Raw genomic sequence first — 24,050 nt, 5'->3', positions numbered from 1 at the left:
TCAATCTTGCCCAAATTCCTATTTAAGGGGCCTGGGGAGTCAAGCCCTGCAAATCATAAATCTCTGTCACATGGATTTTATTTAACCCGGAATATCCTAGCTTACTTTCTAATCTGACAGTGGCATAACAAGGAAGAAAATCAAAATGTTTTACCCCAAAATATATTTCCTTGCCATCCCTTGAAATTGCCCTGCAATGTCTCTTGTGGGAAAAATCCTCATTTTGTAAAGAATCCCCTATTCCCTTTGTTTTCCTGCCTTCCTTTCCAAATCCATGAGATAGTCAACTAAAAGCAAGGTATCCTTTTAAGTCCGATAATACAAAACATTTTACAACCTGCTCTCTCGGAAGTGTATGTGATAATTTTCAAAGAAGCAAGTCATTAGATGTTTGCCTTATTAAGACCTTTACTGGTCCATCTGTGCAAATATCTTCCTTTTATGGGCCCTGAAGCACTACGTAATTTTAAAAGTAATTTTTGATTTTACTCTACCTTGCTACAGTTTTCAACAAAGAAAAATTCACAACTTTTCTCCCAATTTTACCTCCTGCCTGCTGATGAAATCAAACTGGTTCAGTTTTAACCACACTTCCTTATTCAAATATGGAACACATTTTGGGATTACTGGAGTTGAATCAATCATACTTTATTCGATAACTTATCCCTATAGTTGTGGAGGAAACAGTACAGTATTAGGTTTATATTTTATTTCCTTTATTTTTATATATAATTTATATACTGATACAATTGAACTCTACAGATTAAATACCCTATAATGATCAAATTCTAACATTTTTCACGTTTATAAAACACCACTACCTTAGGCTTCTAATTACATGTTTGATTCTTTTTAATGGATTCATAATTGATGGCATAGACTCTTCTGAATTGCCTAATAAAAAGAGCATGAAAATTAGTTTCACTATCATCACAGTGACTACTTTTTTTTTTTAATGTTACTATAAGGAATTTAGAAGTCTTCCATTTCCTTTGAATAATTGTTGTTAATATTACATGATCATGCATATAAATGGGTTTTTGAAAATGTAAATAGTATGCAAGCAGAAATGTTATTATTGGGGTAGGAGCATTTAAAGATAGCTTGATTCATTTCCCTAGGTTATTAGATACACCGTTATTATTCTGCCGTATGCAACAGATCATGTGGCTGATCAAATGACTTCTGGAGTTGACTAAGTGGACTTTACAAAATTTGGATTTTTTTTCAATTCACACTGAGTACTGTAAAATGAAAAAAAAAAAAAAAGTTTTCCTTTTCAGAATCCATTTTAATCTGATGTACTCCTCAATTTGCATTTCCCACATTCTCCTAATTTGTACCAGAGATAGAAAAGTGAAAGGATAAACTTCCTTAAGGATGCACTGGAGAAACTATCATTTTAGAACCCATGTAGTTCATTTATACCAAATCCTGATTTCGGTAGGAGTTAAGTCAGGGATTATGTGCCATTCACATGATTATTTTGGGGGATGGTTAACGAGTACTAACAGAACTCTCGTTATCTCAGGTGCCACCATTTTGGTCAATATAAAGAAGGCACAATGATTCATACTGCTTTCTGTGTTCCTTGTTGACCCAATTTGGTTCCTTCTTTCATGTTTCAACTCAGTGCTACCAACTGCACGTAGCCTTGTACTTCAGTTTTAGATGTATAACATTTTTGTTCATCCTGACAGAATGGAAGATGTTAGCATCAACCACTGTTCTTTGTTTATCTTTGGATTTCCTACAAAATCCGTCATTGGGGGCCTAATATTGGAGATCTAATCTGAAAGATGTTTTAATATTAGAAGTGTTGTCTTCTCAGTGCCTTAATCTCCCGATCTGAGGAATGAAAAAGAGCACAGTGCCTATACACCTATGTGATTGTAAGAATTAAATGTGTCAGTACTTGTCATATATAGGCACTAAAATTGTTAGCTATTTCGGTTATCATTAGTATTCTTTCTTGAGGTTGTAGGAAACATGATCACAATATTAAAATTAATTTCACTGTAGAAATTGTTATTTATTTGGGAACAGCATGATAAATTTACTTTCCTCTTATCAAGATACTTTAAAGATGTTATTCTTCAGGCCAAAATATCTGAACCCAATGCCACCGTGATATGTGGTGCAAATACCCCTTCTGTAAAAGAAGTGTTTGTCCCAGCTGAACAGAGAAATGGTCAAGAGCAATTTTCAATTTCTTCAAAAATTGCTTCAGCTCTGGATGATCCAATGTCCAAAGTAATATCCTTCCCATGGTTTGTCCACAGCCAGTGAGGCAGAATATAAAAGCCTATCTCAGAAAAATTCTAAAGCATCCGTCAAGCTCTAGAATGCCCCATGAAGTTAGCCAAGGCTGTCAATGGGCCTCTGCTGCAGTTTGACTTCTCCTTCCCAGTTCTGCATCTTTGCTTTCCCTTTTACATGTGTTGATCCCAAGAACACTTCTTGTAAACATCCTTCAAGTTAAACCAGCTCAGAGTTTGTTTTCAGGAAATGCAGTTTGGGATATTCGTGTAGAGCTATAACTTTTCATGTAGTGGATGCTTAGTTAAATGGATACCAAACTGAGCTGAAAAACTGAATATAAAACAAACTTCATTTTCAGAATGCAAATTATTTGCAACTCAGGTTTCTTAGGCTATGTTACGCTGGGGATAAGATTAGTCATAATAGGTGTTTAGACTTAGCATTGTAGCTTCTGAACCCAGCACAGTGCCTTGTGCCCTAATAAGCTCTTGACAAATACTGTTGTGTGAAAGAACAAGCTGACTTTACTGTAAATTTGGCCACCTTGGCTAGTTGACAAATTCTGTTTTACTTGTTTTCTTTTCTTTTCTTTCAAAACTACAACTTCCATTGCCCATTTCTTTTCCAAGTTTACTTTCTGGAGTCTCATAAAATTGTAGGAACTTCTTCATCTCCATTATTTCAAGACAATTAATCACTTCCCTTTTTGTGGCTCTTTAGAGCTGTTATTTCTGATGTAATAATAACAGTGGTGCAGACAAGTGACTTCAAAAACCTTTCTCCACAGTTATTACTGTTGCTATCATGCTAAGTTCTCCAGTGAAGAAGATAATTCTTTTTTTTTTTTTTTTTGGTCAACTTTTATTTTAGAATTAGAGAGTATATATGCAGATTGTCAACAAAGCTATATTGCATGATGCTGAGGTTTGGTGTATGAATGAATTCATTACCCAGGTAGCGCACATAGTGTAGAATTTTTTTAAAACATGATTTTAGTATGCTCTATCATGAGAACTCAAACTCATGATTTTTTTTTGAAATGAAATTTCACTCTAATGCCCAGGCTGGTGTGCAGTGGGAAGATCTCGGCTCATTGCAGCCTCCTGGGTTCAAGCCATTCTCCAGCCTCCCATTTAGCTGGGACTACTACAGGCACCCGTCACCATGCCCAGCTACATTTTGTGTTTAATAGAGACAGAGTTTCACCATGTAGAACAGGCTGGTCGGGAACTTCTGACCTCAGGTGATCCGCTCACCTCAGTCTTCCAAAATGGATGCCCATTTCTTAAATGTTTTCCAGAGATTTTAGTCCGTATTCTGTTTCAGGGATAACTTGTATATTTTCTCTCTAGCATGTAGTAAAGATTCCACAAAGCCTAGGCTAGAAAAAAAAATTGAGGAATTTTCCACAATACTGAGCATTCAAAATCATTCCTTTCTTTAGACAGAAACACTGGATTTCTTCGAATGAATTATTTCCCCAGAAGCATCTCATCCCTTGGGCAAATAGACCTCTGATGGCCTGTAATCCTACCCAGCAAACAAACACTATAATGGACTAAATTTAGGCTCCATCTGGGGTTTCTACTATAGTTAGAAAATCAGTTGTGTAATACCCTATTTACTGTTTTTTTTTTTCTTTTTCAAAATGAAAATGAAAGTAGATAATATTAGACCAGTCAGCACAAAATGTGTGACCTCTTAAACAATTTAGAGAGTAAGTAAAGTCTTCATAAACCTCACATACTCATTTCTAAGGTTTATTTTGTTTTTCTTGCTCATTCTCTTTACTATTTCTGACCACTTGGTTATGCTTTAAGAGCATGTGTAAATTTATTTTGCTTAGAGCAGGCAAACTTTTTATGGAATAGTTGGCAAAAAGGAAAAAAAAATAGTTACTGGTATTTCATTGTGAAGATATTAAATAGTAATTATAATTCTATAGAATTAAATGTTATGGCAATAGGCTCAAAGTAGCATTTAAAATTTGCTTCTGAGTAAATATTTATATAATGATTATGCATTTAAATGTCAAAAGGATAAATGCTTTGCATTATAAAAATTTGTAGGGACATCAGAATATGGTTAATAGCTTTTTCTCACTCAGGTTTTCTCTATTTCCATTAATATTTTCATTGCATCCATCTTCTTCAGTGAATATAGCATATTATTCCTTTCTTGTATACATTACAAAATTTTTTATTAACGACACTGATCAAACCTGTGAAGCATGTGGACCAGTTACCATTTTGAACAGTTTAATTAATTTTCAATTCTTTTTTCTGTGTTTTCCCCTTTTTGTTTTTTGGAACTCTGAATGTCAACTTTGTAGACTACATGTTATTTTAAAAAATTGTTTTAAATTTTTGCCATTTATTTACATATATCTTATAATATTCTTTTCTACATATATGTGTATGCCCCTTTATATAATTTCTAATACACTATAGTTTCTTTCCTTTTATTTTTTCATTTTTTTTGCATGAGTATATTTAAGAAATCAGTTTTGTTTTTATTTTCTCCTTTTCTGTCTTTTTGTGTTTTCTTATGCCAAATTCATCTTTTATCCATATTAATTCCCCTTCTAAATTTCTCAATTTTGTTGTTCTTTTTCTACTTACTTATGTGTATATACATACATATATACATTAATATATGGTATTTTTAATAATAAAACTTTTTTTTTTTTGGAGATGGAGTCTCTCTCTGTCACCAGGCTAGAGTACAGTGGCACGATCTCAACTCACTGCCACCTCTGCCTCTTGAGTTCAAGCAATTCTCCTGCCTCAGCCTCCTGAGTAGCTGCAACTACAGGCGCCATGCCACCACACCCAGCTAATTATTGTATTTTTAGTAGAGATGGGATTTCACCATGTTGGCCAGGATAGCCTTGATCTCTTGACCTTGTGATCTACACGCCTTGGCCTCCCAAAGTGCTGGGATGAGTGGTGTGAGCCACTGCACCTGGCCAAGAATAAAACTTTTCCTGTTGTGAACATTACTGTGAGTACCCATCTGTTCTGCTATGTTTGGGTTTAAACTATTCTTTTTTATTTTTTAAACTCTGTATCTTTATATAATTTGGTATCTGTTATGATTTCCATGTATATTAGGAAGATGATCCTTAGAAACACCAATTATTTATTTCATACTGATATCCAAAATATCACTTCACATTTTCACTGGTTTGATTTCAGAATTAGAAACTCTTATTTTTGTAAAATAAACATTATAATCTGTAAATCATGCCTACCCAGTCAACAGTCATTGCTGAAGCTTTTCATGACTTTATGATTGAATAATCTTAATTAGAAGTTTTTTCGATAATGTTACATATTAGGAATCTAGCCATAAATACAAATTTATTGGTGAATACTGATTGTCATCATACAGTACAATATGTCAAGTATTCAAACAGATGGTTTATTTTTTAAAACATGTTTGAACTCGTTTACTTCAGTTCGTAAATCTTACTGCTAATGTACTCCTGTGGTCTAACAGATTAATATAAAATGTTAAGGTTTTAACTGTGATTTAGTACATGAAGATATACTCCTCACATACTCAACTACTAGCTCATGATGATTAGAACAAAATTTAAAAGCACGGTTTATACATATAGGCTGGATAATATCTATCAAGGTGATTTGCCAGAGTCATCACCTAAGTATAAACACAGCAGCATATGAAATCAATATCTATGGTGATTTAAAACACAAGTAAATTGATTCCAAAGGTTGTGATACTAAACTCCATTTTACATTAGGAGAGAAATGAATTAAAAATTTGACATAGCATACTTATTGCCAAAATTAACTTAAGTCTCTCTGTTGAATTTAGAATTTGCATATTTGTCTCAAAGAGAACTATGAGTATAGGAAAACTGACAAAATCTGAACAGTGTACTACCTACAACTAGCACTTAACGTTTTTAGATTTTTTTCTCTCAGCCCTGCAAAAGTAATCCAGGATACTGTCTCTGCCTCATAAATCTTTAAATACTTTCTTAGAATAAAGTTTTCTTATATGTAGAAATGAATCTGAATCTCTTTAGTTTTGAGATCCACAGGAAAAACTGTATCTCAGAAACACCCTTAAGGAAAATGAAACTTAAAATTATTAGCTACAAGAGAGAAATATAAACATGGTATTTCTTTCTGTAACATCTCTTAATTTTCAGACAAACATTCTTATCTATTAAGTATTGGTATATTTTTGAGAGTGCTGTGTAAATTGAGAAAGGAGATTAAAACAAAGAAGCTACTAAAGCAATCTAAATTATCTTCAAAACACTTAAAGAATGACTAAGTGATTATCTTGTGAAATCATTCAAATAATTTTTATGTGTCTATGTGATTATGCCCACTGGGCACCTTTAAAGGATGGTTTTAAAATAACTTTATTATCTTTCTTGATCCAGCAACATATTATCCAGTAAATAAAAAACAGGAAACTACATTGACCATTCTTTACTAAAATAATGAGAATTTTAATTTATTAATAGGAGACTTTTTAGGTATAGGGTAATGATAGGGTACATGAATAGCTTTGAGAGCAGAACTGCTTACCTGTTTTCTTCTCAATCTAACTTCTTAATTTGAATTATAATGGACTCTAAGGAGGGAAAACAACTTTTTAGTCATATGTAAAAACTAAAGCTTATCTCAGCACAAAGTGGAGAACACAGGAGAACTGATGTTCAAAGTTAGCAGTTAGAAGGCTCAGGGACATCCTTGGGATTAGACTAAGGATCTCATCACTTAGTAGCTGTTATTTACCCTTTTGAAACCTTACTTTTCCATTTGTAAAACCATAGTATTAATGGAGCCTAACTAATAGACTCGATGGGTGAAGTGAAAGAGGAAACATCTAAATACAGTGCTGGTACAATCCATGTTTGGTAATTAGTAGCTCTTGTCATCATTATTATTGCACTGATACATCCCTAAATATTATGGGACTAAAATTCATCAGGATGAATGAAAGATAAAATTAGTATACCTCATCTTAATGTACCTCATTTCGCTAGCAATATCTTTGTAGTCAATAAACTATTTCCTCTCTAGGTAAAGAAATTCTGGCTTGAGCATTTTTTATTTGCACTGTATTAACTACTATCTTTACACATAGTAACAAAATGATTAGAGAAATAAAACTCGTCTCTTTATGTATTAGAAATGCTATATATAGTACTGAAATTATGCGTTTTAAGATCTAAACATGAAGTCAGGGAGTCGTATTTATTCATTAAACTTTCTAATAGCTTTTCCTTTGATTAAAAGTGTGTACTGAATATAATTTTGAGGAAAAGTGACAAATATTGTAGTATTCCAATTGGAATTAACAAGCAAATAGATTATGTTTGGCTTTCTTTTATCCCTCAATAGTGTAATTTCAGTTCATGTTAGTAGAGTTATGTTGCCCCTTCATTTGACTCAGTTATCAAGTTGCAAAAATTCTTTCAGAGAACACTAAAATAAATGGGTAATTGATGGTTTAGAGCAAGTGACAGAGATATGCGTGTGTGTGTGTGTGTGTGTGTGTGTGTGTGTGTGTGAGAGAGAGAAAGAGAGTGAGAAAGAAAAGAAAGAGAAATAAAGAAAGTGTGTGTCTTTTAAATCACAAAGATTACCATTCCTAAAGAAACAGAAGTGTGGCAAGGCTCTCCAGTGATCTGAAAGGCAGGAAGAGTCAAAGTTCTTCCTTCATGGAACAGAAACATGAAATTGTTGCTACTCATAGAAAGTCTTGGTATAGTTTTGGTTTAAACATTTTTAAATTATGAATAAATGATAAATATAAATAAATAAATATCATGATGAGAGAGTCAGGGGAAGCCTGGAGATTTCAGGGTTCTTTTTCATAATTACAGCAAGAATCGTGTAAGTTAAGAAACTAAACTCTTGACTCTTCATAGTCTTTGCTTTCTCCCCATTGATTTATCTGATATTATATAGCCTCTCTAATTATATATTGAACTGAAATATTTTATTTTTGTTTTATTATAAAAATTCCTACGCTTTGTTACATGTTCTCTTAAAGAGTGTTTTATATATGTATTTCCCCCCAAAATATAAAGAGGCTAAACCACTGTAATGTTGAAAGACTGAAAGAAAGACCCGGGGTGTCTAAAACAAAATTTAAAGGCGCGATTCTAAGAGGAATTAAAATGCTTACTTTGTAAGCACTTTAAACTTCACCTTTAAACATTGATGAGAATATTATAAAGAATTAACAACAGCAGTTGCATGGAGGGAGAGAAGAGTATTGAGAAGAAGGAGGGTGATTGCAACAAATACAAAGAAACTATTGAGATGTAACAAAGAGATGCAATTATCTATGAATGGGTAAACCAGTTATATATTTTGCTTCCACAGCATGAGATCATTTTTAATTTGAATTGGTTTACCATGCAATGACACTTCTATTTTAAAGATTTTATGCATGTAACCTTAGTATTTTCAAGGTTTCCAGTCTTCAGAGAGCTAACTCTTACGTTTATTGTACATGTCAGAACACTTATAAATCGTCGCTGGAACAAAGTCCTTATGCACCCAACAAATCCTTCCTGATCGTTACTTGTTATTCCTCATATAATCTCTGCTCATAATTTTTCCCCATCACAACTGGTTTTGGGTCTTTCTCCATGCAATTGCCATTATTACATATTTAACAAAAGCATTTTTAAAGTTGTCATTTTAAAAAGACTTTTCTAAGGAATGAGGATAATATACTGCAATTATAATATTGACTAGCTAAAACTGGATATCATTTACCTGTGCTCCTAAAAGCTTCAGGCCTCTCTCTTTTCCCGTGAGTCCTTTAACAGCTATTTCTTCAAATTCTGACCTTCTCTCTGGGATATCCCTCATGTTAACCTTACCTTCCTCATATGGAGATTCCAATACCTGTCTCCTTTAAGCCTCAGCCACTGGCAAGAGAGGAGCATGGTATGATTATTTCTGCAAATAGTTTCCTGCTCCCCATCAAAATGACTTCTACATGATTGAAAATAATGCTTTGTACTTAATCAAGAGCCATCTGCTCCAGTGCTCACTAATGCCCAGGAACTCTGAGTGAATTGATTATATATACTGAACAAAGAGTCGTTCCTAAGTCACTTCAAAAACAAACAAACAAACAAACTAGCTTTCACACTCAAAACCAAAGGGCAAAGAAAAAAAAAAAAACAGGATATAAAATGTTAATAGTGTCCAGACAGAGAATTTCTGGCCTAGAAGTTAAAGGATTGTCATGTTGGAGCAAAATCATTTTGATAATATGCCAGCTCAGATATGGAAATGTCTAACCCTATGGAGTTAGTATCACTATAATTATGTGAAATATGCCATTCATATGTCTGAACTAATCTGATAATAAGGTGGGGATTGCATTTGTACAAACAGGAGTTTGCTTCAACTTTCAGTTGATTAAAGTTCGAAATATTGGGACTAATCTTCTATGTGTGTGTGTGTATGTGCATGTGTTTGTTGCATGACATTACTTCTTTGCATGCCTGAATTCCTAAACCTAGTTTCACATTTATATTTTGGGGTCACTTTGAATACATATCTACTTTATAATAAAGCAAATGATATTTTATCTTGTGAATATGCATTAAATATGTATTAATATGTGTTAAATATTATCACCAAATATGTCTGTACTCTCAAGAAAAAATAAAAAGCAGCATGTAGCTGTTGGCTACAGCCTCAGAAGTATGTTGTCTCAAGTACTGTATTTACCTTTGTAAACCTATGTAAAGTGTTTTGGAACACTTTTGTTTTGTCAGCCATGGGTTCAGGTATTTGTGGAAGCTGACTTGCATTTAAATTCACACAGATGCTGGGTGTGGTGGCTCACACCTGTAATCCGAGCACTTTGGGAGGCCAAGGTGGGTGGATCATGAGGTTGGGAGTTTGAGACCAGCTTGGCCAACATAGTGAAACCCCATCTCTACTAAAAATATGAAAAGAAAAAAAAAATTATCTAGGCATGGTGGCAGGTGCCTATAATCATAGCTACTCAGGCGGCTGAGGCAGGAGAATTGCTTGAACCTGGGAGGTAGAAGTTGTAGTGAGCCTAGATCCTGCCACTGCATGCCAGCACGGGCAACAGTGCCAGACTCCATCTCAGTCAATCAATCAATCAATCAATTCACATAGGATTTTTTTCTTTTATTCATCGTACTTTTACATTGACCTGCTTGGTCATGTAGAAATATATGTTCTTTTACATGTATTTCCATATGGAAAAACAAAGAGACTTTTTTGCTTCAGAGCATTTTATTCTTCACGGCATTTTTGCCTTTCCAGTCTTCATTGTATTTCTTACTATTGCTTACTAATACAAATACCTCCATATGAATTTATATTAGACTGTTTTCAACCTTCTAATGCTTTCTTTAAAGGACTATCCATGATAATCAGTTTCCAATAGTTACTTAAAATATGGCATTTATAGCTACATTTAATATCCCAGACATTTCTTTGACAATGCATATCTCTGTCTTAATATGCAATGACATTTTTCCTTTAAAGCCACTTAAGTGAAATTTAACATTTTTTTTTTATGTATTATGTCACATGCTTGACTCCTTTTAAACTTAAGGTGCATTTATTTACTTCATATATGTCAATTTCTTTATTTTTGGATTCAGTGTACAGTATTTGAGATACAAGAGAAGTATGTATAAAGCAGGGAGAGAGCCAGATCCAAGCCAGAAAAATAGCTTTCTACAATGTCAGTTAATCCAGAAGAGAATTTTAGAACCAAATTTTTAAGCTAAATGAGTTAGAGAATTGGGAACATTTAGAGAGGGTATTGGAAGAAAAGAGTGCAGGGGAGATAGAGCATTTCAGAACTTCAGATAATGCAACTTTGGTTAGCTTAATCTAAGTAAAATTAATATTTAACTCTAGACTTTGTGGCTGCTGAGTTGAATATGCCAAGACTTTTATAAATAGGAACTAAGAACTAAATGGCCATATGATTCAGGGAACCTCTTAATATAAGAACCCTTTTATATTTAGAGTATAATAGCTTCTTGTACATATTAATCTAGACTTTATCTTTTACATAGCATTTCTCAAACAAGCCACATTTTATTGACAAGTTAAAAATGGTTTTGCACAGTATCCTCTTTGATTTTAGATGAACAGACATTCTCATTCTCTAAAATAGTGGCTCTCAATGAGGATGTTTTGTCCCGCAGAACACATTAGCCAATGTCTAGAGACATTTTTGGTCACCAAACTGCACGTGGGTTTTGGGGTGCTAATAGTATGTAGTGAATAGAGACGAAGGAAGCTGATAAATATCCTACGTATAAAGCACCCCCACCTTCAACAAAGTGCAACATATTAATGGTGTCCAGACAGAGAAATTCTGGCCTAGAAGTTAAAGGGTTATAATGGAGCCATTATTTTGATACTATGTTAGCTCAGATATGGAAATAACTAACCCTGTGGAGTTAGTATCATTATAATTAATTATGTGAAATATGCTATTCATATGTCTGAACTAATCTGATAATAAAGTAAGGATTGCATTTGTACATGCTTGACATGTGTTTGTGAGTGGCTATATAGCTATACTTATAAGAGTGTATTTACTCCACTGCTGCTAAATTTAATTGGATTTCTTATGCATAATGCTCAATTTAAAAAAAGTAGTATTTTGATGTATTTCAACTTACCACATCACTGAAAAACAGGAAAATGATTATATCGTATGTGAAAATAGTCACAATAATCAAATTATATTAATTTTAATTTTAGCTTTCAATGATAATGTAAACAAACATATTATGTTTTAAATGTACCAGCATATCTCTGTATGTGTTCTGTGCACTTTTAGTCTAAATCTTCTAGATTCTGGTAGTTTTTTTTAAGAAAAACTGTTATATATGAAGGGAAAAAAAGGCTGTGGTTATACGTTTAATTTTCTTTCCAGATATTTAAAATGTTGTCTTAAGCAGATAATTTTAGAAATCAAAACATTATCAGAAACAAGTTTCCAAGACATATGGGAACATTAATATTACTGAATGCTAATTAAAATTGTCTATTATAATGGTATATAAATCTATCATGCCCTATTAAACAGGAGTAAAAAATGACAAAATTGGGATACTGCAATGTTTCCTTTTAATATGGCATAGTGGGGATGTGTGTAGTATAGACACACACACACACATTTACCTGCACATGTAGTTTTATTGGAAGAGCACATTTTTGACCTGTTTGTTGGCTTATTTTAATGTGACCTTAGAGCAGGTACAGTGGAAGAACTGGAAGATTTAAAATGCAAAAGCATTGATTAATAGTGAATGCCCTTGAATGCAGGGCAAGTTATCCAGGGCCCATGTAAAGAGATTATTCTTGGACAATAGGCATGTACCTAAAAGTGCTAAGAAGAAAGAAAGAAGCTGAGGAAAGTTGGGCCTAAAATGAAGTTTGCGTATAAGGAAGATTTTCAGATACCATCTTTTTTTTTTCTCTCTCTTTAAAATATACATTTGTTGAGTAGAAAAGGAGTAAAGATTGTATAAGGTGTGAAAAGATGTGATGGTTCAGAATAGCAATTTATAGCAGTGAAAATGGTTGTAGGCATTAAGTGATAGTCTCAAGAGTTCAGCTGAATAGTACAAGTACTTTGATATTTCTATTCTAAATGAGTTAAAGACCTATATAAAGTATTTCCTTTCAAAGTGTTCTTGACAATAGAGTCTAACTGTCATTTAAAGTTATTGCTGGAGCTTGGCTTAATTACAAAGTGGATGCTATAGACAATCATAGTAATAGATGCCGAACACATATTTTCTATCATCAGGTGGTATGCTTTAATTTGTTCCTGTTTTAATGATAATCTGATAATTTAGATTTAGATGCATTTTATACTATTAGTGTTGATAAACATTCATGATACCTTTCTTATCTAAGTTTAAGATGACAGAACTTATCACATTAGAAGTATGAAGCCCTCTGGATTGCTAGCCTGATTGGAAATATTTAATCAATCCTTTCAGACATGAGTTAAACAGAAGATACTGCTTATGTTTGAATCATTGAATCATACTATATATACCTGTATGTGTATATATACATATCTTATGATGGAGTTTCGCTCTTGTTGCCTAGATTGGAGTGCAATACTGCAATATCGGCTTACCACAACCTCCACCTCCTGTGTTCAAGCGATTCTCCTGCCTCGGCCTCCTGAGTAGCTAGGATTACAGGCATGTGCCACTACCCCCGGCTAATTTTGTATTTTTAGTAGAGATGGCATTTCTCCATGTTGGTCAGGCTGGTCTCGAGCTCCCCTCCTCAGGTGATCTGCCTGCCTCATCTTCCCAAAGTGCTGAGATTACAGGCATGAGCCAACATGCCTGACCCAATCTATTATTTTGAATCTTTTCTTACTTAGGAAACAAGTACTATGACAAAATAATAGAAATAAAATCATTTGATGTTTTGCAATTGAACATTTTAAAATATAAACTTGGCTTAAGATGTAAATATGTATTAACATATGCCTACTTACAATCCTTTATATGAGCTTGTACTGTTATTTTGCTTAGCTATGTTAATCTATTACATATTTGTCATGGGCTTTAAAGAATAATGTATTTATTTACAGTGTTGTAAATTTTCAATCACCATAACATCACAGGAATATTACTAGCATTTCAGTGTAATAATGGCTGTCAACACTTTTTTTCTTTGTTAGAAAGCAGGCATAATAGAGAGGGCAGCATAGAACTGACTTTAAAACATGTAGATTGTCTAGAAACCTTTAACCAAGGTACTCCATCTCTCCTCACTTAAATGTTAAAGTGAGATATCACTCCTATATTTCCTTAATATTTAGAAGTTATGTGATGTAAAATTTAAATATTTATTTGGAAGGAGAGGGGCTTTACTTTACACGAGGAAAATATCTTGAAAAATAGAGGGTTTTGTTTTTATTTTTAAATATTGATATATTCATAAGTGTAAACAAAGTTGAAGATTAGTGGTACATATTTAAAATTACTTCCATCTGCAAAATGCTGACTTACAGAAATATCTCAAACTAATTTTTGTTGTTTTTTGTTTTGCTTTTCTTTTTCATCTTAGTATACAGACATCATCATCCCCATCCATAATGTTAAAAGCATAGAATTTCAGTTTTAATCATAGTAATACGAACATGAAAATCATATTTGACTAGTAAATCATAACTTACACAGACTTTCACAAATCCCAGTGAGTTATCCATTCAACAAATATTGGGCATCTATTTACAGCCATGTGTTAGGCACTCAGGGAACAGCAAGCTTGCCCTTTAGGACTTGCCCTCATACGGACCTAACCCTACTAATCTAAATCTCAGACTTCTAGTCTCAAGAACTTTGAGACAGATTTCCGTTGTGTAAGCCACCCAGTTTGTGGTACTTTGTAATGGCAGCCATAGCAAATGAATACATCAACTACTAAGCAATTTTTTTTAAAAGACAAAAATGTATTGCTTGGGCCTGGTGTGGCGGGTCACACCTGCAATCCCAGCACTTTGGGAGGTGGGCAGATCAGGAGGACAAGAGATCGAGACCATCCTGGGCAACATGGTGAAACCGGGATTCTACTAAAAATACAAAAAATAGCTGGAAGTGGTAGCATGTGCCTGTAGTCCCAGCTACTCTGGAGGCTGAAGCGGGAGCATCACTTGAACCTTGGAGGCGGAGGTTGCAGTGAGCCGAGATCCTGCCACTGCTCTCCAGCCTGGCAGAGCAAGACTTTGTCTCAGAAAAAAAAAATATATTACTTGTTTTTAATTCTATACTGATGAAGAGGTCGATTAAACTTTATATCTGTGATTGAAAATAATCATATAATCATTTTTGAAAAAAAATTAAGTTTATCAGCATTTGAAAACATTGTATCATATACAGAGAAAGGGGATCATAACTCATACGCATATGAAGAAATTGAAATACTTGATTTTGGTTCTCAAAATATAAAGCATTTATATTCCAAGTATCTTCGCAGTGTTAGTGTTTTGTTGTATCATAATGCAATTCATGCTGGATAAAAGGTCTTCTAAAAGAGAAAATGAATATTAACACAAAACAAAAGATCTGAGTTTTCTGCTTAGTACAAGTTCATCTGACCTTACATTAAGAAATTTTTTTTTTTTTTTTTTTACCTACTGCTAGCAAAACCAGTTCTCTAGTATAGGTAAACAGCCTTACTATCTCTTGGAATCAGTCCTAAATCTTACCCTGGTCCCTCAAATCATAACACTATTTATCTTTACATTCCTATTTTTTTTGAGTCAGAGTCTCACTCTGTCACCTAGACTGGAGTGCAGTGGCAACCTGGGCTCACTGCAACCTCTGCCTCCTGGGTTCAAGTGATTCTCCTGCCTCTCTTCCTCCCCAGTAGCTGGGATTACATGCATATGCCAACACCCCTGGCTATTTTTTGTATTTTTAGTAGAGACAGGGTTTCACTATGTTGGCCAGACTGGTCTCTAACTCCTGGCCTCAGGTGATCTCCCCGCCTCAGTCTCCCAAAGTGCTGGGATTACAGGCATGAGCCACTGTGCCTGGATACGTTACATTCTTAATGGTAAATGAAATGCACAATTTGAACGATTAAAAATGAATATAGAAAGTGTCAAAAGAAAAAACAAGTGTTCTAGTTATTAAAATATTTACCTTATTATGTGTGTAGTACTTTTGAAAGAAAACAAGCAAAAATAAAGCAAAATAAGACAAAAATCAACATTATTCAATAATTAAATATTTCATACACTAATATTAGTGCTTTTTAGATATTACTGATATCATACATTATAATTATAATTACTGGATTTGTTTTCTTTATGTTTATTAAGAGCTTATTATTTATTAGGTATATTACTAAGCTCTGGGGTAAAATGTTCAAAAAATTGTATAATGTTTCTCACATCAATATTGTTTCTGTTCTGGCCATGGGCATGTAATTTTTGCATATATTATGATTTCTTGATAACAGCCAAGGAGAAAACAAAGTTAATTTTTTTTGATTTGGACATCCAGGAATTTACTAATTGTCTCTGACCTGAGGGATACTAGAAGATTCTTGCCAAAGAATTAGTGGGATACAGATCTTGAGTAGAAGGAGCAGGATATGTGAAGGCCCTGAGTTGTGAGCTTTTAGTGCGTGTTGGAAGCAAAATTAGGTCAATGTGGCTATAGCACTGACTGTGGAGGCTATGAGGGTGGAGATATAGGTGGGGTCAAGGTTCCACCAGCCCCTGAGGGGATGCTAAGAATTGTGACTTCAATCCAAGTACAAACTCTTCTAACTTTAGAGTATAATAAAAGGAGACTCAGTCTAGTTATCTTAAAGAACAATGTGAATCTTTATTCCAGTATTCTTAAAAGGGGCTGGCCTAGAACTACTATGGAATGTGCTGGGCAGAAAGCTTCTTAAATATCTTGGCTCCAAATTTTCTCAATCATGGAACTCATTAAAAATTATACTATATCCTAGTATTGATATCTTACTGATTTCCTCCTTTTAAGGTTCTGTCATTAATTCTCTTTTCTCTACTGAAAGCATTGTCTTCCACCAGCAGGTGGTCACCAGCTAGGTTAGTCATTCTAAGAATTGCTGTGGGAACAAGGGATCTCTTGCCCCTCACGGTTCATAACTCTCTGAGATGTGTCATTTTGTTTAAATTGCTTTAACTTTTCCCCTAGAAATTCATGTGGACAGTTTCTGGTAACACTTGAATCTTGCTACAGAAAACAGAGAAACATTAATCTGAAGGCCTTAGGAAATGGGTTTTAGCTTATTGTAACTGTTTACTTGTGGGACTGCTACTAAATTTGTCAGTATGTAAACCTACATGTCAAAAAAGATAAGAACTTCATCAATGAGCTACATGATTACTCTGTGGTCACTTCTTGTCCAGGATTAACAGTCTCACTTCCAAGGCTGGGAGCAGTGGCTCACGCCTGTAATCACAGCCCTTTGGGAGTCTGAGGCAGGTGGATCATCTGAGGTTAGGAGATTGAGAGCAGCCTGGCTAACATGTCTCTACGAAAAATACAAAAGTTAGCTGGGCACGGTGGTGCATGCCTGCAATCCCAGCTATTCAGGAGACTGGCAGGAGAATCGCTTGAACCCAGGAGGTGGAGGTTGCAGTGAGCCGAGATTGCACCACTGCACTCCATCCTGGGCAACAGAGTAAGACTCTGTCTCAAAGAAAATACAAAAAAAACCTCTTATAGGAGTCAGAGACCAATAGCACTTCCTATCCTTTAATTCCATTTAACAAAAAAATTGTACTGAAAACCCCAAGTCATACGGCTCTTTCTTTCCCTCGTTTGATTGCATGAGTCTTAAGCTTTAATGCTTTTACTTATATCTGCTCTGTGGATAATAAAAAGCTACCTAATACAATGACAAAAACAAAAACAACAAATACTTTAAACAGCTCACAGTCAAAGCATCATAAACCATAAGTTATGTGGCATTGCATGAATGCTTTTTATTCTCCTCATTTTTGAATAGGTGAATCTTCTTTACATTATGTTTCTAATCATGTAAGTATCTTTTATTAAAAATGATGGCTTGGAAAGTTATTCTATAATCAGTATACCTCAAGGTTTCTAGAGTCCCAATTCATTGAAGATGGCTATTACAAGACAAATTCAATATTCATTATTTGAAATTTGTTGAGTTCTAATTATTTTCAAGGTCACAGAAGTGCTTCATTGTTTTGATGGGAGTGTGTACTATGACTAATATATTTATTCTTAGCCATTTATGAAAAGGTTTTATATGTAAGAGTTTTATGTCAATAAATTTGAGTAAATTAGACAAAGGAGTGTTATATTTCAATTCAAAGATAATTTTAATTCACTAACTCTTAGCTAGATTAATGGTCCTACTAAAAATTAAGCACTCCCCAATGCATGGTATGTGTACCAAATGACCTCATTAAATAGGTATATGGAGAACAGATGCCTCTATGACCTGTCTCCAGATTTACTGAGCAGGGAGTGTCCTTGTTAATGTCCCTTTGATCAGTGAATGAATTTCAAATTAGAGACACAAGGACAATACTTCCTCTTGGGATATTCTATGTAATTTGGATATTTCTCTATTCAGTTTTCTTTTCAGTTTGATGGAATTTGAAATGTAAAAGAGATTCATCTTGTGCTGATGAATTTATCATTTTCTTACAAATCAATAGATGCTTGATTTTATGATCAGAGTTTGAATATAGTTTTTCATTAGCATTCCCTTGCTTTGCCAGAGAATGGAGATTGGTGTTTAAGTTAATTTTTGTATATTAGCACATTTTAAAATGACACCTGAATTGATTTGAATTATTCCATGTATAGAATTTATAACTCTAAATGCAGTTTTTTTATAACACACACACACACACACACACACACACAGAGAGATATATATATATATACCTTTAAGGCATTTAATTCAAACCATTAATTGTTTTATTGTTGCTTCTGCTGTTGTTATTGGTATTATGGGATACAGTAGCTAAAAAAGGATGTAACTGTGAAACCACTGTTTGATCTTTTGACATGATACTGTTGATGCTTCTATGTGCAAGAAAGTTCAACGTAGGTATACTAATGGTGTATTTTAGGTTGTTGGCTTTTTTCTTGTTCTTTTACTTTAAAATCCGCAGGAAATTTAGAATGATTGTGGAACCAGATTTGCATTTTACAAGTATTATAAATATATTCACATTTAAACCAATAGCAAATAAAATTTTTTGATAAGTGTTTAATGTACCCAAAGCATTCTTAGATGCTTGGAAGTCAGTTTTGTTAATGTTTCTATGGAAATACTGAATTACTGTGTTATTGATAGGAAGTGATCATTTGATCTTAGCAATGGTGAGAACTACAGAATAACTGTAGCATGTGTTACTGATACTCATTCTATTGGGGATGTTACCTTAATGTTAGCTAAATGTTATATTGCTACTGAAAAATCATTAAAATTATGTGCATCTATTTAAGTAGGTTTATGTAGATTAAGAATGTGGCTGTATGCATAACAACTTTTTTAAATGATTGGTAATATACTTAAATTTATGTTTAAAAATACACATATCTATTATAAAATTATATTTAAATATGGTAAAATTCATTACACAGTAAATTTAAAGGTAAAAATTGATAAAATTACTTATCTTTAAAGCTGGCATGAAAGAAAATATATTGCTTCAATTAAAAATACATTACTGAAAAGTGCTCTTTTATAGAAAAAATAAACTTCATTAACAAGTATGAAGAAGGAAATTGTGTATCATGTTTGTTTATAAAATATGAGAATTAATGAATATTGCAAGTATAAATTTTATAATATGCTACTCACATATATATACAAAAATGGAATTATTGATCTTAAAATATGCGATATCTCTTTTATATGGGAATAATATGAATTGTCATATGAATGAACATTTTTGAACATTTCACTCAATTCTTCTCAATATGTATTGAAAACTTTGGGAGAATTCACACTCTGATATTATACAATACATTCCATATTCTTTCTTGCATCGTCCTACCTCTCACAGACCCTCCCCCCCCACCCTGCCACCAAACACTGTTAAGATCTTTCTGTAATTCTAACATAATTATTCTACTTATATTAATTACATACAATTATTTTAAATTCCTGTGAAGAAAGAAAAAAAGTAGACTTGCATAAATTATTCTAAGAGCATGAGAGATGTAAATAAAGTGGCAGGGTCATATCTATTTCTCTTTTGATGAAAATAGAATCAGTATATACTTTATTAGCATATATTTGTATAATCAAGGGAGTTATGGAATATAGCTCATTGACTTGTTTATATGAGTTACAATAGAGACAGATTATGTATATTGGGGCAGAGGAATTGGATCAGGATACATTAAAGAAAAATAATTTCTTCAGAAAAGTGTTACATTTGTAAAGCTTAGTTACTTGATGAAAGAAATACTTTCTAATTGAGGAACTTGGTTTTCATGTATGCGAGGTGTTCCTTTAACTTTTCATGAAAGACATACATAACCAAATAAAGACTATGTACTTACAAAATAATAACTTTTTTTTTTTTTTTTTTTTTTGAGGCAGAGTCTTGCTCTGTTGTCCAGGCTGGAGCCCAGTGGCATGATCTTGGCTCACTGTAAACTCCGCCTCCCAGGCTCAAGCAATTCTCCTGCCTCAGCCTCCAGGGTATTTGGGATTATAGGTACCTGCCACCATGCCTGGCTAATTATTTTTTAGTTGACATGGGGCTTCACCATGTTGGCCAGGCTGGTCTTGAACTCTTGACCTCAGGTGATCCGTCTGCCTTGGCTTCACAAAGTGATGGGATTGGGATTACAGGTGTGAGCCCCCACACAAAAGTGTCCTGTGATAGTCATGGTATTGCATTTTCTTTTCTTTTTCTTTTTCTTTTTTTTTTTTTTTTTGAGACAGAGAATCGCTCTGTCACCCAGGCTGGAGTGCAGTGGTGCCATGTTGGCTCACTACAACCTCCGCCCCTGGGTTCCAGCAATTCTCCTTCCTCAGCCTCCCAGGTTGCTGGGATTACAGGCACGCACCACTATATCTGAGTAATTTTTGTATTTTTAGTAGAGATGGGGTGTTATCATGTTGGTCAGGCTGGTCTCAAACTCCTGACCTCGTGATCTGCATGCCTTAGCCTCCAAAGTTCTAGGATTATAGGCCTGTGCAATGACCAATGACTTACTGTTATTACCCTCTTCTTTTGTGTTATTATTTGGGTAATGGGTGCTACAAACTTTGTCCAAGTTGTTACTATTCCAGTTTGTGAGGTAACTTTATATATATCTAAACTTTTCACAGCACCTATCATTGCTTTTTTCACTACTAGTTCGACCTTGTAACTCATAATAAAATATAAAAGTACTGTCACATATCCATGGCCAAATGCAGTCCTGGAATCACTCTGCCAAATGGATACATTGTAATTTCCAAAGGGATGCAATTTAATGTGACTTTGAAAACTGACTTTATCAGATAATGTACGCTAGATAAATTATATATGATTAAAATACAGCTGTGATTATATTCACTATGAAGAATATTCAGAAACCCATGGAAACTCGGGAGAGTTTTCATACATTGTGTGCTATATCCCTATGTAAATATTTGACTGAAACCAGTTGAATCCACTAATTTTCTAAGAAGAAATATGGGTGATTTATTAAACGTACTTAATCAGTACTGATGTGTCTTTCACTGTGTATGTCAGTTCATTTTCTAGGAGTAGGGAGAATACAAGTTGTATCTGAGTAATATTTTTGTTTAACCTTGAAAATTACAGAAAGACTATTTAGGTTTAAAATGCATTAGTTATCAACATCATCTCCGTCCTTAACTTGACTGTTTTCCCAGAGTAGTAACTGCAAACCAAAAAGAGGTTTAATTCTCTTTCTTATACCAAAGGAAATGTTTTCTTTTACAGTTTAGCCATAGTATAGTAATACTTCTTTGTCATGGTTAAGTTCTAATACCTGGTTATGATTCTTCAATTATCTACCCACTGAAACATGATTTGACCTACCCTTCTTTTAAAGATGTTTTGAAGAATTCCAGAAATCAAATATATCACACAAATTATGGGACTAGATTAATACCATGATGCCTGTACTTTCGAAGGCAGGGAAGTGATAAGTGGCAAAATGAAATATTTCCTAGGTGTAGAGGTACAAAGCTAAAAAAGAAGGAAAGCTAGCCTAAATTTTACACTTCTTGTTTCCAGCTCCTCTTGATGTCTACTTGGAAAATTTTCCAATATTTAAGCATTCAACTGCAGTGACATATCCTCTGGGGACCTTCTGTGACAGAGTTCATAACCCTTTTTAAGTGGTGCCCTGTACTTCTCTTATCTTTCTATTGTTGCTTTTAAAACATATTTTCTTGAAATTACCTTCACATACACTGTGAACACAAGCAACTTAATGTGTATGTGTGTGTGTATATGCATGCATGCTAAATAAGTTCCTTGCATGCTAAAATATGTTACAACCTACAAAATAAATTGTAATGTTATTGCCTGGTTCAAGAACATTTTTCACAGAGCTCAAAGATCAAGCTCTAGACACATTAATATGGAGGCCAAACTATCAAACAATAAAGCAAAATGAACAACGCTTTTGTAAAAGTACACACACCTATATAATCTATGTTATGTTATATGTATCATCTAATATGTAAATATGTTATGAGTTTATGGCAAATCTTGGCACAAATAGAAGACAGAAAAAATAGTTAAATGGCAATACAAAAAGTCTTTCATTAACTGTCAAAATGCCATATAATTAGATGGATACATAAATATGTCAGAAACTAAAGAAGGGGGAGTAATCAGCATTGATAACAGGGTAAAGAAAGGTCAGAAAATCGAAGAGAGGAAGAGGAGGGTGAAATGAGGGCAAAAAAGAAAAACATGGGTATTTATTTACAGTGAGTAGCTGGAGGGTGAAAAGGGAAGCTATAGCAAATTTAGATCTAACATGTCGTGGTAATATTTGTGGTCTTCATATTATAGGTAAAGAAGCCATTGACTTTTATATAGGGAGACTGGGTGGTCAGTGTAGAGTTGCCCAGTGCGTGGAATGCAGCAATGTGCCTGATTAACTAAAGACGGCAAGAACTATGGATATTCCAATAGCTCTTCTCGCCTCTGTTGATGAATTGGTAATGAACTACATCTTGTTGGTAAGTAGTGAGTCTAGCTAGGAATGGGCTATCCAATAAATATTGTGAGAGGACAATGGAAAGTAGTTAGGCGTTAAATTTGAAGAACACTTAGAGAATTTGAAATGCCTGTAATGAGGTTGGTAAATTGGAATGTTGGCGGTATCATTAGTAGAAAAAGAAGGTATATGGGAAGTAAAGTTTTGAAAGTACACATCTAAACTTAGTGAATTAAATTGATGGTTATTAGAAAAGAAATTTTAACCAGCTGATTACAAATCCATAATCAAAGCTTCCGAGCAGTCACAAATTGAGATAGAGGTTTCAGTGTTTTCATGAAAAACTGATATACGAATTCATGTGAGCAAATGAGATCTTCAAGAAAGAGAATGTAAAGATTGAATAATATAAGGCGTGTTGTTCAACCTTAGGGAGCAGGCATTTGAGAGGAAAGGAAGGAACATGAGAAATGAAGGGAACAAATGAGAAAGACGTGAGCGCTATCAATTTAGAGGAATTAAGCAAATTGGTAAAAATTGGTGAATTTTATGGGTTTACTGATTACCCAAACTCTCAATCTGTTTGAAAATTTTTCTTGTCTTCTGCTAGGGTTTGAGTTTTTTTGATCTTGCTCCTCTAGCTCTTTCAATTTTGATGCTAGGGTTTCAGTTTTAGATCTCTCCTTGCTTCTCATCTGGGCACTTATTGCTATATATTTTCCTCTAGACACTGCTTTAAATGTGTCCCAGAGATTCTGGTATGTTGTGTCTTCGTTCTCGTTGGTTTTGAAGAACATCTTTATTTCTGCCTTCATTTCATTGTTTATCCAGTCAACATTCAAGAGCAAGTTGTTGTTTCCATAAAGCTGTGCGGTTCTGAGTTAGTTTCTGCATTCTGAGTTCTAACTTGATTGCACTGTGGTCTGAGAGACTGTTTGTTATGATTTCCATTCTTTTGCATTTGCTGAGGAGTGATTTATTGCCAATTATGTGGTCAATTTTAGAGTATGTGTGAAGTGGTGCTGAGAAGAATGTATATTCTGTGGATTTGGGGTGGAGA

The 24,050-nt window shown here is 33.9% G+C and overlaps 1 protein-coding gene across 3 annotated transcripts in view; it reads left to right on the top strand.

Moving 5' to 3' along the window:
- NCAM2 (neural cell adhesion molecule 2) overlaps positions 1 to 24,050 on the top strand; it is a 504,760-nt gene that overhangs the window by 49,662 nt on the left and 431,048 nt on the right. The gene's annotated exons all lie outside the window — the stretch shown is intronic.

The sequence above is a fragment of the Saimiri boliviensis genome, chromosome 18 (genome assembly GCF_048565385.1).
Source record: "Saimiri boliviensis isolate mSaiBol1 chromosome 18, mSaiBol1.pri, whole genome shotgun sequence".
Taxonomy (NCBI): Eukaryota; Metazoa; Chordata; class Mammalia; order Primates; family Cebidae; genus Saimiri; species Saimiri boliviensis.
This window is presented reverse-complemented; position numbering and strand designations above follow the sequence as displayed.